This window comes from Eptatretus burgeri, chromosome 15 (assembly GCF_056783735.1).
Source record: "Eptatretus burgeri isolate ZD-2024b chromosome 15, Ebu_testis_v1, whole genome shotgun sequence".
In the NCBI taxonomy this organism is placed as follows: domain Eukaryota; kingdom Metazoa; phylum Chordata; class Myxini; order Myxiniformes; family Myxinidae; genus Eptatretus; species Eptatretus burgeri.
Window position 1 is genome coordinate 53,127,134 of NC_140975.1, and position 17,486 is coordinate 53,144,619.

A 17,486-nucleotide genomic window follows, 5' to 3' on the forward strand; every position below is an offset into this window, starting at 1 on the left:
CTCGTTGAATTCAGTGATCTGAAATATATCCTCTTCAAATTTCAAGTAAATTGGATGAAAATTAAGGATTTTAGAAATACCACCTTAGTTGTTGACCTTGGGCCTATGTTGACCTTTAAGTCTGTGTTGACCTCAAAATAATTGGCTCGTTGAATTCAGTGATCTGAAATATGTGCACTTCAAATTTCAAGCAAATTGGATGAAAATTGAGGATTTTCGAAATACTACCTTAGTTGTTGACCTTGGGCCTATGTTGACCTTTAAGTCTGTGTTGACCTCAAAATAATTGGCTCATTGAATTCAGTGATCTGAAATATATCCTCTTCAAATTTCAAGTAAATTGGATGAAAATTAAGGATTTTAGAAATACCACCTTAGTTGTTGACCTTGGGCCTATTTGACTTTTTGGTCGATGTTGAACTCAAAAATAATTCACAGGTTGACTTCAGTGACCTGAAATAGAATTTTTCTTCAAATTTCAGGTCAATCAGAAGAAGATTGAAGATTTTAAAAATTCCACCGTATTTGTTGACCTTGGGCCTATGCTGACCTTTTGGCCCACGTTGACCTCAAAAATAATTGACTGGTTGAATTCAGTAACCTGAAATATAAATCCTCTTCAAATTTCATGTCAATCGGATGAAAATTGAGGATTCTAGAAGCACCACCTTAGTTGTTGACCTTGGGCCTATGTTGATCTTTTGGTATGTGTTGACCTGAAAAATAATTCACAGGTTGAATTCAGTGAGCTGAAATATAATTCTTCTTCAAATTTCAGGTCAATCGGAGGATAATTGAAGATTTTATAAATCACACCGTATTTGTTGGCCTTGGGCCTATGCTGACCTTTTGGCCCATGTTTACCTCAAAAATGATTGGCTGGTTGCATTCATTGACCTGAAATATAAAGTTTCTTCAAATTTCACGTCAATCGGATGAAAATTGAGGATTTTAGAAATCTCAACAAAGTTGTTGACCTTCGGCCTATGTTGACCTTTTGACCTCAAAAAACAATAGGCTTCTTCCATATAACAAACTCTATCATGCGGTGAAGTTTCGTGAAGATAGGGTGAAAATTGTGACCTGTAGGCGATAAACAGACAGACAGAAAGGGGTGAAAACATAACCTCCTTCACCCTCGGTGGCGGAGGCAATTATCAAATCCGGATCCGGATTCGTATCTTCACCAAAATTGAATCATTTGCTCCTTGTCACACACCCAACCTGTCCACCAAGTAACATTGCATCAAAGGTTGCCAATATGTTGTGCTCACTTGTTGGTGTTTTAGCTCTAATATATATATATATAGATATCCCTATCTGTTCAGAGCAGTACAATGCAGATATGTTCAGGATATTGAGCCGAATCAATTAGAGCTAAAACACCGACAAGTGAGCACAACATCATGGCAACCTTTGATACTGAAAGCTTGTTCACGAATGTACCATTGATGGAGACGATTGAGATGTGCTCACGTTTGCTGTATCACACCGATCTGGAACAACCGGTGATCTCGGAACACGTCTTCCTTGAATTAATGAACACAGCAACAAGGTGGAATTCAGTTTTAACAACATGATGTATGTTCAAACGGACGATGTGGCCATGGGTTCTCCATTAGGCCCAGCTCTTGCAAATATCTTTGTAGGCCATCATGAAATGCAGAAACTGACTGGTCGGCAAGGGGTCGATTCCCCCATCGTATACTATCGGTATGTTGATGACATCTTTGCTTTGTTCGAGTCTCGGACGGCATGTGACAATTTCCAGGCATGGCTCAACACTCTCCATCCAGCGCTGAAGTTTACCACGGAGCTGGAATCTTCAAACACGTTTCCGTTTTTGGACGTGTTGGTTGATAAATTCAACCTTGATTTCACAACATCTGTCTACCGGAAGCCCACTTTCACAGGGCAGTATCAGAGATGCCAACTTTTGGAAATCAGAATTAGGGAGGATTTGCAACTGACACCAAATAATGTGCGCGAAGCGCGGAGCGCTCGACCCTTGCGGCGGGGTCCAGGGCCCGCCTTAGGGCCCTGGAAGCTCTGGGGTTCTAGACGCTCTCTAGTGCCCTCTGAGCCCTATTTTGGAGCATTTAACATGTTAAGAATTCCCACTTTTTGAACAAAAAAAGGGGAAAATTGTGCACTTTTTAATGTTACATGTATGTTAATATTAGTAAGTTAGGGGACAATCAAAGATTAACAAAAAGCACAAAAGAAGCAATATTTTTCTTACCTTACTGGCTGGTACTACTGCTGCTTGCTTTTTCCATGGCAGCTTTGCTGAGTGACAGCTGTGTGGCTCTTTTAGCCCTTCTGATTATGTCTTTGCTGTATTCTCTCTGGTAGCAAGGGGTGCTATGAGCTAGTTTTTCAATTAAGAGAGCTTCCAGGGTTTTGACACTCAAATTGGGACGAAATTCAGTATGATTCTTCCGTACAAGACTGAGTGCCCGCTCACATGATGCGTTCGAATGAGGAATGACCAAGATTCCCTTCATCACTTTGCTCAAATTAGGATACTTCTTGGCACCAGTGCAGGGATCTGTGAGCTGTGAAATCCGATGCCACTGCTCATCCACTCTCACTGTCTCAGTAGCAATTGTAGCTATGGAGGCGTCTGCCTGGTAGTGAGCGAATTCACTCTCAAGACTGTATATGTCACTATCACCGCCACTGAACAGACAGGGGAATTTCTTGATGAAAAACTCCACACAGTCAAACCCCACTTCTTGGTGTAGCTTAACATCCAGCACCTGAGCATGCTTGGCTAATTCATCATCTAGCGGCCAGGTTTTGAAGATGTAATTGCAGGCTTTCACATAATATGAGCGAACTGCACTGAAGAAACCTTGGATGTCTGACTCACTCAGAGTGAAGGTGGATTTCTTGAGACTCCTTTGTTCCCTTATATACAGTTTGGCATCGTTCCCAATCATGAGGTCCTCATCATTCTTCTGATGATTTCTGTCAGAGAAGGGTACATTTACCAGAGCAACCGATGACACCGATGGTTTCAAAAACCGTACGAAGATATCTTTCAGAAGACCATTCAATTCTCCGTGCAGGAGATGAATACAGGGTTCGTCTCTTTGGAGCAGAAGATTCCCCTTCTCAAAAAGCTTGTTAGCATATCGAAGGAAGAAACAATAGAGTTTTGTTTGTGGAGACAAGAACATCCTGTTGACACGTTTTTCTCTAGATTCCTGCACAGTGTTTGAGGAAGATGCGCTTTTAGTTGTAGAACTCGTAGTACACTTAGCCGCAGGGCGATCACACTTGCGTTTACTGCCAGCAGAAGAGGTCAGACTCGTAGTACCAGATCCAATTTTACGTTTGAGGAGAGAGCTTGAGGTAGGTGCAGCCAAGGAAGAAGACCTCTGATTCGAAGGTTTTGCTGAGCTTCTATCAAGTGATTTGGCAAAAGCAGAACTTAACTTGGGTCCTTCTTTGCCTGTAGATGGGACTATCACAGTCTTTCTCGACTCTGAAGGGATCTGCTTTGTAGATGAACGTGATGAAGGGCCGGTGATGCTACCTGCTCTCAGCATTGGTTTTGGTGCTGTCCCTGCTGTCTTCTTCGCAGCAGATACTGCAGTGGTAGTGGTGAATGCTGCTCCACTAGTGCTTGATCCTGCAGTGCCAGTACTGGCAGTAGATACAGTGCCGTCCTTCTTGCTCGTTGTTAAAGTCTTGGCTACAGTTGGTTGCATTTTTCTTCGTACTTCTTCTTTGAAGAAGAGGCGAAGTGGCTCCCACTGTTCAATCAGCCTGTCTAGGCACTGACCAAGGGACAGCCACGTTGTTGCGACATGCTTCAGAATCTTGTGTGTCAGGGCATCACAGAGTTCTTGCAGTGCTTTCACTCCTTTGACGCGTTTACTACTTTTGTCCAAGTAGTAGTAAATATCGATGAGAAAGTCATCTAATTCAATGGGTAAGGCCTGAGCCGCCTTCTTGGCCGTATTGTGCATCATATGGCAAGGGCATCCCATGATGTAGCACTCTGGATTTTGTTTGTGGATATAAGCAGCGACTCCTTTGTGCTTGCCCACCATGACAGAGGCATTATCAGCACAAAAGGAAACACAATTTCCCCACGGAATTTTCCTGTCACTGAACTCATGATCAAGCAGTTTGAAAATGTTTTCTCCAGTGGAATCTTGTTTGCACGCAGGCAAACTTAGCAAACCTTGCTTCACAATCCCAGCACTGTTGTCATAGTACGAAATCAGGACAGGATATAGCTGGGCCTCACCACTGTCATTGCTACCGTCTGTAGCTAGGCTAAATGGAGCTAGTCTAGCAATATCGGCAATAGATGAAGCAGTAACATTTGACAACTCACCAATTATTGCTGAAGTTTTTGTTCTTGCACATCCATACTTTGAAGCAACTTTTGAATCTGGAAACATCTTTTGAAATAGAGGTCCAGCATGATCTGAGACTGATATGGGCAAGTTATGTTCCACAATAAATCCACTAAAGAGAAGTTCCGCTCGGGTAACATCCTCTTCCTCGCTTGTCCCTTGTTTGGTGAAATAATTCAGAAGTGTACCGGTACTCGTGCTCGAAGATCTCTCCTTTGCAATGTCTGTGTGCCGTTTGCTTCCAACGTGCTTCCGAATATCATCGCGACCTCCGTGCTCAACTGAAATATCAACGCTGCATACTGTACAATACGCATGATGAATTCCTCTTTCAGACTTTCGAATACACGGGTATTGGAGACTGTATTCGGTCTTGTACTTCTGAGACCATTTCTTGGTCTTCGTAAGCTTTTTTTCTGCCATTTCGTAATCAACATCGAGGGCTTGAAGCATCGGTAACTTCGAAGTCGATGTTCCACAGCTGCAGCGCGACTCGTAGAACTCTAGCGGCTGTTAAACACCGCACGGTGGTCGCGACCGCCGGGCTGGTACGGGGCCCAGCTGCATGCGGTGAGCGTATCGCATGCATATACACTGTGCATACATACCGCATGCACTAAATCTCAGTGCATGATCGCATAAGCGAGATCCAGACCCAATGTTTCGCTGCTCCTCATTTGAATTTGCAATTTTTTACGTACAATTTGGTAGCAGCGAACGTTATGGAGTTACCACATGCTATACGTAGCAGACGATGCTTTTCATTCAATTCTCATACTAGTACATTCTGATTAGTGAACAGTGCAAAAATATCAAAATTTCGGGAGGATAAGGATAGTGATCGTAAGGGCGGGAGTTTGGGTGAATTTTCGGAAGCCTCCCGATGAAATCGGGAGGGTTGGCATCTGTGCAGTATACTCGGTGGGACTCCTACAGCTCCATGAGGTACAAAATTGCCTTGATCAATATCCTGGTTAACAGAGGCACAGAGGATTTGTTCACCTTGTAATGTTCCTGCTGAAATTGACAAAATCATGAATATACTCGGTGAGAATGGTTATCCTGAGCATATGGTTAAGAGATACACACACAAGCTTCTAGACACGACAAGAGATCGGAAGATTGGTCCGAACAAACGTCCAGTCTATATCAGGATGCCCTGGAAAGGGCAATCATCACGAAGGTTTGAAGTACAAATCAAACATATTGTATCCAACACGTTTCTGGCTGTGCAACCCCGAGTAATTTTTACCTCTCGCCGTTTGCTGACGTCAGTCAACAAGGATGTGCTACCCACTTCACATACCAACAATGTTATTTTTGAGTTCAAGTGCCGATGTGAAGCTCGGTACGTGGGCCGCACAACACTAGGATTGGCTGATCGGATCAAACAACACGTCCCCATGGTGATTCAAAGAAAGATTGTGAGGGTTAGAACACAACCAGTGTGAGCATGTAGAAATATCCAGCAACCACTGGACACTGTACCTGCTTCATCTGTCATTGCACAGCACCTGGTTGCCAACCCTATCTGTGCAGACCAGTACAATGCAGATATGTTCAGGATATTGAGCCGAGGTCGGAGCTCGTTTCATTTACGTATGTTGGAAGCAACCTTCATCCTTACCACCGATGCAATACTATGTCGTCAAAAGGAATTTGTACGATCTCTGTGTCTCCTTCAGCATGGAAAGATCAAGGGGAGTACGGTAACAAATGGCGAATGGACCTTAGGGGAAACCCATCCCCCTCTCTCAAGGATGTGGTTGCAAACGTCAATCATCGATGAACTCTGCTCCAGCCAATGGGAGCTCGAGGTGAAGATGATGAGCCGACCAATGGGCGTTCGGATTAACCGTGACGTCATTACGGCTGAACCAATCAGTGTCTACTTTATTGAGACCTGCATATAAAGCACACGCTTTCACTTCCTTCTTCACTTGCTGCGATTTTTTACCCTGAGGAGTGCAGCACGAAATGTTTCGGTCACTATTATGTCGTGTTCGTTTGTATCCATATATATATGTATGTATATATATATATATATATATATGTATAATTTGTATATGTATGTATGTATGAATTTATGAGGCCCCGCAAGGAGGAGTGATGTGAGCGACATTTTTTTTAATGTTTATATATATATATATATATATTGTTGCGAATTTAGAAATCCATCACACTCAACATTCAGGTGCTTTAGCTCAGTTATCTTGGTAAGTACGTGTTCCATAGATAGCTCGCCTTCCATTGTTTAATGGGTAAATCTATGTAAATGTGCTGTGATTCATTTTAATAGTTAGGGTTCAATCAGAACAACCCTCCTCCACAACCAAGAAGAAGAAGAGCCCTCCCATTCCGTGATTCAACGGCGTAAACAGGGATGACGGTTGGGGCGGGTCCAGCAGAAAGCGACGTAAACAGCCCCCACCCGCGGTTGCGGGGGGCGGCGCACGAGGCCGAATGAGTCACGCCGGAAGCGAGGCGGGGCTGAGAGGGATAAGAGGGGGGTTCTGGTTAGTCTTCGGTGAGCCTTCGAGATTCCGAGGTTGTTGGTCTGGTGCTGGTTCAGCTCGGCTGGAATAGTTGGATCTTCGGGTGGCTTTTGTCCTGCTTCGTGGCCTCATCTTGGTTCGGCTGGCTCTTCTTGGTGCATGGAGCTCTTCACGGTCTCTGCTTGGTTCCCGGTTTGGTGCAACTTCTTGGCCTCATCTTGGTCGGTGGTTCTTCAGGGAAGCGACATAATGAGTCGGGAAGGATCGGTGCCTCGTCTCACCAGCACGTGGTCCGGAGTGCGAGGGGATCCGCCGGAGCTCGGAGAGGATCGCGGCTTGCGGTGATTGGATCCAGCTCCCCCACGCTGGTGCCCGGTCCGAACAGCTTGAAGACCACACGAGGTGGAAAGGTCCGAGGCAGTCCCTGGGCTTCAGCTCATCTGTCCCTCCGAGCTGAAGTCCGCATTAAACGCATCAGCCACCATTTCTGGGGTGTGTGTATGTGTGTCCGTGGGCCCGTCTAACAAGTAAAAAACTGTTAAGTGCTTTGTTCGCTGTATATACTTGCATTTATTGTATTCGGTATAGTTCTGCTCTTCTGTGTGCCCTAGCTCCCCATTGTTACTGTATAAATAAATCCCAATTGTTAAATGTATCAGCTCGTTTTGTGTTTCTTTCATTGGCTCGACATGACGCGTGTTTGCGGATTAGTGTTCGTAACTTGTTCATTTGGTCCGGCCCGACTTTGGTAATTCCGCTCGGTTACGCTGGATCCGAGTCAGCGATAGCGACTCGATTCGGACAAAGTCGGCAGAGGGTGAACTTCCCCAGTAGTCGGGCCACATGGGTGCTTAGGTAAATTGAAAAGTTGGCAATCGACCCCACCCCATGTGGTCTATCCATTGGCGAACTTCGGTCCAGTCAGGACCCATCCGCTCCGGACTTATCCGGGGCGACGACCTTTAAATTCCGGGTGATCGGTCGAGCCAGCTCGCGGCTCCATCTTGCGGTCGTGCTCACGGTCGACCCACCGGCACCGTAACAATGTGTATATATACGAGGCACCGCGAGGAGGAGTGATGTAAGGGACACATCGGCCATTTTGGAGTTAATGCCATATTTCACTATTTTAACCCTTCCCCTATCATCCCAGCCTATCATCATCATATCATTAAAAAATGTCGCTTTCATCATTCCTCCTCACGGGGCCTCATATGTACTGTATTTGTATATATATATATATATATATGTTGGAGCCTGGTGTTGGCGCAGTGGTTAGGGCAGCGGCTTGGGATCCAAAAGGTCCTGAATTCAAGCCCCGTTGGGCCACTGAATTAATACACCAGGGGGTTGACTCAGCCTGTCATCCTTCTGAGGTCGGCGAAATGAGTACCAGTATACTGGGCCGGTGTATACCCCGGCTAAAATAGGTGTACCATATCCCTGTGTCGTAAGAGGCGACCAGGGTTGCATCAGGAAGGGCATCCGGCGTAAAACATGTGCCAAATCACTATGCGGATCACACGGATGATCCGCTGTGGCGACCCCGAACGGGAGCAGCCGAAAGAAGAAGAAGATATATATATATGTATGTATATATATATATATGTATGTATATATATGTATGTATATATATATATATATATATATATATATATATATATGTATGTATGTATATATGTATATATATATATATATATATATATATATATATATATATATATATATATACATATATATACATACATACATACATACATACATACACATGTGAGTGACCCCTCCCACACTCCTCTAGCCGAATAAGTTGTGTAAAGCAACCCAACAAGACTTACTCAAGGTAAGTGCTCCGCTGTTTCAAACCCTTCCCAGAGTTCCTCAACAACTTTTAAGACGTGCGCATATCGTACACACATGAGAATCCAAATGCTATGCACCCCCCTTAACTACCGGACCAGTTTCATCACTTATTGGCGAATGATCAACAATAGCAGAGACAGCAATGCATACCAATGAGGCTCCCAAGCAAGTACCATGTGCAAATGTCAATAAATAAATAACATCTCTCACCTGTGAATGGAGGGAATAGCCAATCAGCACTCACCTTAGGCCAAAAAAAAAAAAAAAATGTTGCATTGGCGTAACCCGCCCGACCCTAAAAATTCCGCTGACCCTACGTTTTGTTTTTGTTTTTTTGCGATCGAAAAATTTTGCCGACCCTATTTTATTGCTATTTTTGTTGTTTTGCTATCGTTTTCAAGTATCTTGTTGATTGCGATCGCGATCGCAAAAACCCGGAAGTGTTTCGGACAGAACCCGCTGACTAAAAGGGTGGTACTCGAGCCGGGGGAGGGATTTATTGATGTTGGGAGGGATTTATTAAGAAAAAAAAAAAAAAAAAAAAAAAAAAGATCCCGACCGACCTACCCTATTTTTCAGTGACCCGTTACACCAATGCAACATTTTTTTTTTTTTTGGCCTTATCGACTACACCCAGCTGGCTCGGATTATATAAATGATTGACCCCTCCCACACTCCTCTCGTCGAATAAGCTGTGTAAAGCAACCCAGGAAGACTTACTCAAGGTAAGTGCTTTGCTGTTTCGAACCCTTCTTCGGAACTTCTTCTATGGAGGTTTCGAATCAGCGTAGCACTTACCTTGAGTAAGTTTTCTTGGGGTGCTTTACGCAGCTTATTTGGCTCGAGGAATGTGGGAGGGGTCAATTATTTATACAATCCTAGTCACCTGGGTTTAGTTGATTAGGTGAGAGCTGATTGGCTATTCCCTCCACTCACAGGTGCGAGATGTGGGTGGGTCTTCGTGTGTGTGTGTGTGTCTTATATAAACAATAGACCCCTCCTCCACTCCTCCGGCTGAAGAAACTGCATAAAGCAACCGAAGAAGACATACACAAGGTAAGTGCTACGCTGTTTCGAAACCTTCCCAGAGTTCCTCAACAACTATAAAGACGTTCACACATGAGAATCCCAATGCTCTACACCCCCTCAGCTACCGGACCAGTTGGCGAATCATCAGTGATAGCGTAGACAGCAATGCATACCGATGAGGCTCTCAAGCATGTACTTCGTGCAAACGTCACTGTATTTCCTATATTTTCATGAATAGGATTTGAATCCAGGAACAGAATAATTATGAAATTGTAACCAATTTGAAATTGCCCGTGCTCACAAAAGTTAATCACTGAAAACACACACACACACACACACACACACACACACACACACACACACACACACACACACACACACACACACACACACACACACACACACACACACACACACACATACGTCATTTTGATTGAGCTATCCTTTAGGTAACTATCTGCTGATGCAGACCGACACTCACATTGACAAAGTCTAATAAGTTATTCATCTACCACACAGAACAATAACTTCCTCATCATCAGCAGCAATCTAAAAAAAAACTCTTGTATTTATACATTACCATCTCCGAACAATTATTTCTGTGAATTGCCAAAAACCACTCGTATGCATACACGTGACATTCCTCAAGCCTCATGAATTGAGTCATGTCAAAGTAGTCACTTCAAAATCATTAACAATACAATAGAAGTCAAAGTATGCAAATCGTATCTACCTAATATTCTCCAAAATGATAAACTCGAGGTTTTGATGTTTTCCCCATTTTAATAATCTCAATTAGAAAATGAACTATTTGATGAGATACGTATTCAAAAGTTTTGTATTTGAATATCTTTTGTGCAACCTTGTGTCATATTTTTTGTTGAATTGTTCACTTTTATCGGGTGTTGGGACACATTATGCAAATTAATGGTTGTAGAAAAAAATTGTGAATATATTCATAAAAATGGAGAAGATAAAATCACAAAACCCCTCCCAACTCGCATTTCAGCAAAGTCATTTCTCGTTGGGGAATAGAATAAAATTATATTATTTTTATCCTCGAACATGTTTGTATTTTTTTTTTTTTAATCTTCGAAGGGAAATGGGGCTGACAGGATGGCCTACAGGTACACACACTCACCTGTAAGCCGTCTAGCCTGGGTTTGAATCCTGATCCAGATTTAAACTGTCATCCCAGTGTTTCATCAATGTGTGCGCTGTCACTCATTTGGATGTTAACCAGGCATCGGGTCTGCTGGAATTAGTTGGTGGATGTTAAAGACCCCACAGTAGGGGAGCAGGTTGCTGGCACCCAGAAAAAAATTCAAAATTCTTGCCCTCTTCGTCAAACGTCAGGCCTGGCCAGTAGGTTTGTGAAAGACTTAGGACAAGCTTCCCCCAAACCATTCCCACAGGAATGTGGGAATAATTGTTGCTGTTAAAGAAGAATAATAAGAAGAATTATAAAAATCCTCAAACATGTTAAATTTTTTTCCCCATCCTTCATCTTGTCCTGAAAGAGAGCGCTTCCCTCCGCTCCCACTCCAGAGCTTTTCGGTTAACATCCACCACCAACCTCACCCCACCTCCAAAACAACTGGGATGGTCTCCAAACCAAGGGTTTGTGCACACAAGCAGCCAGCCATGGATCGACTGGTACAATGCACAAGCGGGGCACAAACAGAGGAGTCTCTGTACCCAAAGGAACATTTGCATTCAACATACTTTCAACATCAACTGCATCGAGCAACACCGATTAAAAAAATGCATTCGGTGTACAATAACATTTTAAAATAAAATGCCAACAATACATTTTGCAATAAAAAGTACCCACAAAGGAAATGGCCATCCATTTTCATGAAAAATAATGGGAGTGTAGAACTTCGTCCAATCGATAAAAGATGACAATTGATATAAAATTAGGTTAAAAAAATTAATAAGTATGCCCATCATTAGACTAAGCCTAAACGCGCGTGGAAAGTATTCAGATTTTAAAATAAACAGCAGCGCTGATAACAAAACCCTCAAAATGAGATGCGTCTCCAAGGGAACCCCAGAGGAAAGAAATGAATGAAAACATAAGGAGTTGATGCCATCATGAAATGGAGAACAAACATAGAGAACAAGTTTCATTGCACTACTGAGGAAAGAAATTTGGAATTTGAGAAACAAAAAGCATCTCGGGAAACCAATTCCTCTTCGCTGCTCTGGCACGAGGTGGACCGGTGCTGCATGAACGGCCTAATCGCAGATTGGGAGCTACGTTTAAATCAGAAAATATAAATTGTTGGCACATGGACGGAGGCCCTGAACCTCAGCCAATGAATCAGGACCATGTCAATGCACAAATCCCCAGCATACGACAGTCTTGCAACCTGCTTTGCTTTCCAAACTCATCGGCCGCAGAATGAAAGGCCACCTCCTCTCATTGTCATTGCTGACTTCCTCCACTCTCATCGTCACCGTGTGGCTCTCAACGGGATCCTCTCATCGACTCTTACTGTGGAGGCGAGAGCACCCTCAAAGCAGTAGTGTACTTGGGTCCAGTGCTGTTACTCATCTTCATCAACACTCGTTCGGATTATCTGCGAATCTATCTTTTCACTGACAACTCCACCCTCTGCCATAACATCAATCACCCTTAAGATAGGCAGGCAAAAGCCTCCTCTCTCTGCAGACTTTCACAGAATAAGGAGATGATCTAACAATTGGAACAGATCTTTTAACCCTGGCAAATATCACGCTCACTTTGTCTCGGCGAAAGCACGATCTGACGGACCAAGCACGATCTTCAATCTACTTCCCTGACAAACTTCTCAATGAAATGCAGTCCCTCAAATCTTTGGGTTTCAACATCAGCCACAATCTCTCTTCGGCAAACCACATACTGTATTTAAGTTTGCCCCCAATGCCAGCTGACAATTGGGTATGCCGTGTTGTGCCAAGTCTATCCTTTGCAAAACTGAACTTCTAACAATGTACATGGCCTTCATCCACAGCTCGATTGAGTACTGCACTGTTCTTCCCTTTGGGCTGGTGCACCTGCCTCACACCATTCATGTCTTGATGCCGTGAAGTATAAGGCTGTCAAAATCGATGGAATTGTCTGTGACGAAACTGGATATCTGGACCTGCTGCCCCCGCATCACTGACGCGTCGGTGGCCTCTCTGTCTTCCGCCCCCTCCCTCGTCCCCCCAACATTTATCCAGGGCACACAGTCTGCCAGTAACCAATTTCTGTTGATGCTCCTAAGACCAAGGATCATTGCTCACCTTCACAGATTTGTTCTTCTTCTCAGTCTCTTCAAACTCATTCTTTCCTCTAAGGAACCAAGATGGTTGTTCACCTCCTGTTTATGTCACCCCCATTCCTATTCATTATCTTTTCTACTCTCATTAAGCCTCCCCAAGCCTACCACTTCCTTTAAAAGTTATTGCTTCCTTCCCTCTCCCTCCACCCCACATTTCCATTTATTTGTTCCATTACTCTTAACTCCCTGGTTTTCCCCTCCTGTTGATTCAGCACCTCATTTGTACTTCAGCTTGTATCCCACTTCTATACCTTCCTGTCTTCCTCCCCCTTCCTTTACTTCCTCATTTTTTCCCCCAGTGCCCATTCTTACTCTGAGTGTCCCTCTACCCAGCTGTTGGTGTGTTCAACTTTCTTTTACTTCTCCCCCTTGACTGCAAGCCCCCTCGACTGCAAGCCCCCTCGCCACACCTCCCTTCTTCCCTTCACCACAAATTCTGCTCAAATCAAGCCAAAATGTCAAACTTTGCCTCCAAAGCTTTACATTTCCAACCTAGCCTCCAAGGCCAGTCGCCCTCTGGGCATCCTCCGTCATGCAAAGTCCTTCCTTGGCACACCTGAGTTCCTGAGTACATACAAAGCTTTCATCCAGTCTGATGAATTACTGTTCTCCCCTTTGGGCTGGTGCTCCTGCCTCTCATGTTTGTCAGCTTCACACTGTGGAAACCAAGGCATTTAGGATCATCGGTATCTCCCGCGATGAGGCTGAGTCTTTGGGTCTCTCACTCTCTTACCGCAGGCAGGTTGGTGGTCTTTCTATCATCTCCCATCTCCTCTCCAGCCTTGCTCCCCCTGCTCTGTCTGAGATATTTCCCCCCCCCCCAATATTTCCACACAGCACTCAAGATCCACAAACAACCCCCTTCTGGTAAAACTACCAAAATCAAGAATCGCTACTGACCTTCCCTCTTTCATTCCTCTTTTTCCCACCTCTGGAACAAACTCCCACACTCTCTTCAATCCCACTCTTCCCTCCAGGTCTTCAAAACAGCTGTTCACCACCATTTCATATCTTCCCCCATCCAAAACCTCGATCTTTTCTTCCCCCGTTAATCCACCCAAACCCCACCTCCTTCAAATTCCCTGCTTTCCTTCCTCAAAGTCCCTGTCGTGTAAGGACCTGAAAGTCCTTGTGGTGTCCATCTTGTTTACCCTGTGTACCCCACCTCATCTCTCTCCTTTCCACAGAGCTCATGTCTCTGTTCCACAAGGTTTTTCCCTTCCCTCTCCCACCCCTGTCTCCTGCTCCCCTTGTTGTAGGTTCTGTGTGTTAGCTCTCATACGAGCCTCGACTGTGTATACAAAAAAAAAGAAAGAAAAAAAGCCTGATCTGCCATTCCTTTCGATTGCCACCTTACCATCACAAAAGCATTGCCACCTGGACAATGACATTTTCACCTGAGAAGGGAACGTTTGTGAGCCTGAATCTCAATCAAGAGGTGAGAATGGATGTATCACATGTATCTTAGACTGTATCGCACCCTGCTCTGCCTGTGGCATTCCACGGCCAACTTAATTCCTGGTGCACCAATCTCATGCAGCATGTCGTCCTCAATGGTTATCCTTTCATCTCCTCTCTTCATGAAGGCTTCAGTGTCTTAATGCAATGTTTTGGACCAAGTTTTGTTCCTCATATAAATAAATGTTCTGTCTGATGCCCTCAAAAAGCCTTTGAGACAATTCCACATTTTTCCATATGGTACTCCCATACAGTAGCAGTGGCAGGTTGGCAGCAGCTGCTTCACTCTCTGCTGACCTGGAAGGGATTAGATTGGACTGGTCCAACACATAGAACATGTCATTCAACCCATGCAAATCTCATATTCTCATCTTCTCTCTCCAGAAGGTTTGGCTAAGAACCCACCAATCAATTCCCTTGATTAACCATTGGAGGAGGACACAGATTGGTTATCTTCCCACGGTTGAGACCTTCCTTGATAAACCGGAACTTCTCACAGCCTACAAGGTGTTTTTCTGTAGCTCAAGGAATAACACAGTTCTCCAACCCAGGTAGGTTTCCCGCTTCAGACTTTTCGCTCTCGACTGCTATTGAATCCAAAGCTCTGAATATCATTGGTACATCTCAAAAATAAGGAAAATGCAAATTCTGCTGCTTTGTCATCACAGATAGGTCAGTGTATTCTGTTTTCTCACAATTCTCTTGTTCTCGGTCCATGGCCTTTCAGTTCTCCTCTCCTCCACGATACATCCGTTCTTCCAATAACCCCCTACTTGTTAACATTCCAAAATCCAAGCTTCCTGCCCTTCTCCACTCCTTGGATCCTCATTTGGCCCACTTGTGGAACAGCCTTCCAGCAACGGTTCAATCTAACGCTTCCATGCAGGGCTTAAAGGTCCACAGAATCAGAAAATTATCTTTGATGTGATTATATTGATTTTAAAGTAATAAACAAAGACCTGAATGTGGTTTTTTTTATTCTAATATTTGTTTGAAATGCTACAGTTAAAAAAAGCAAACCCATTTCCCCTAAAGAAGAAGAAAAAAAAAACCCCCACCCCTAAAAATTCCACATAAACTGCCATGACGTAATTGAGGGAAAGATTGTCAGCACGCAATGGATAACTAACTGGTGCACAACTCGCTTCAGACTCGTCAGAAAGTTAATTTGATGAATAATTTTCTGATCAAGAATCCCCAGATAACGACGATAATTAAAATCATAATGGAGAAGGTGCTGTCAGACCGGACACGTATGAACCCGACCTCGAAATGACGTCATGGGAGCTGCGAGGCCAATCAAGTGTTTTTTTGGGGGGGGGGCGCGGGTACAATCGAGTGTAAAAGGGCACCAAATAAAATTGAAATCTTCTTTTAAAGATATTTATTCAAGAAAAGAACAACGATAAGGCGTAAAGTGAAGCCATATCTATTAATGAAACCAAACATGATTTTCTGATTATTTGGACCTTTAAAGTCAGCAATTTTGCATCACCTCATTTTGGCTTCCAGGTTACTTCCTATCCCGATTAACTGTCCCCTAACGCAACCCTCTGATTTACGTGTATGATTCTCCCTATTCTCCTTTTTCCTGTTCACTCATTTCCTTGCTTGTTGTGCCACACTTGTTATCGCTTCAAGGCATCTTAAAAGCATCAGGGTGCAAAAAGAGTAAGTAATCTATAAGGTTTTCCAGGGATTTAATCCATCCAAGGGATGGCATAGCTGTACCGCTGATGCAATGCCCTCTGTAGGTTAGGGCAGGATTTGGTCAGGGTGCTAGCGATAGCTCGCCTTACTCTTCATGGACGCAGTGGGCATCTTTAACATCCACCAATGAATGCTGGCAGAGAGGATACCCATTTAACATCCATCCAAGGGACGGCACACACAGTTATGAAACATCCTGCCTGTGAAACACCAGGATGACAGTTTATATCTGGGTCAAGATTCAAACCCAGGCTAGACAGCTTAGAGGTGAGTGTGCGTACCTCTCGTCTAGACCATCATGGTCATCCTAATTATGGCATTAAAAGCACCCACAAAGTGAGTGTAGACAACATAATACATCAAACCCCAGTCAATATGTAAAATGAAGGTGAATTAACCAAACCTAAACCGCTTTCAATTTTTCACCCGTCACGTTTGTTTCCAGCAAACAGGATTTTCGTAAATATAACTTGGACCTTTTGTTTTATGTAAAACTTTTTAAAAAAAACACTAAAATCATCCAAGTTGACCAGATGTATAAAACCATTGTGACAGCCAGTGTAATATTCCATCAAAAGGAGAACGTTCTTTGAATTTCTGCACCCCGTGTACACAGCACCAGGACAACAGAAACGTGGTTCGGCCAACAAAAGTTTCAACAAGGTCTGATACCCTGATAGCTTGCAATCGTTTTTGCAAACTCCGTTCAGCCCATGATGTAACCAAAGCCCTTCATTTAAATTTTTACACACATCATAATCATTAATAAAATTCAAGGCCAAGATGTCAACAAATGCCCTATCGCATGCAACACTGGTGGCACTTCCCCAACACCACCCCAATCTCATTATGTCCAGCCCACCCTTCCCCAACTCATAAACATTTTCTGCATCCCACGCCCACACTCCACCACTCCTAATCTAATCTCTCAGAGCTGTTAGATGCCAATGTTTAATCTGACTCTGCTTCATTCCAATCCTTTTTAACGTTAAAGATGCCAATGCAAAGGGTGTGAAAAAAATGCGTTAAACTCGGATTATCCATGAAAATGGAACCAAGAGTCTTCACAACTGATGCAAAATTAAACTTGGTGTTGGCTTAGCTGTTAGGGTGGTGGCTTGGGAGCCTTGGGTCCTGAGTTCAAGCCCTGTCGGCCACTGAATTAACACCAGGGGGTTGACTCAGCCTGTCATCCTCCCGAGGTCGGTGAAATGAGTACCAGTTTAGCAGCCAAAAGGCTGCACATG

At 43.9% G+C, this 17,486-nt stretch overlaps 1 protein-coding gene across 1 annotated transcript in view; it reads right to left on the minus strand.

Moving 5' to 3' along the window:
• Positions 1 to 17,486, minus strand: part of LOC147012178 (rho GTPase-activating protein 5-like) — a 142,074-nt gene that overhangs the window by 98,890 nt on the left and 25,698 nt on the right. The gene's annotated exons all lie outside the window — the stretch shown is intronic.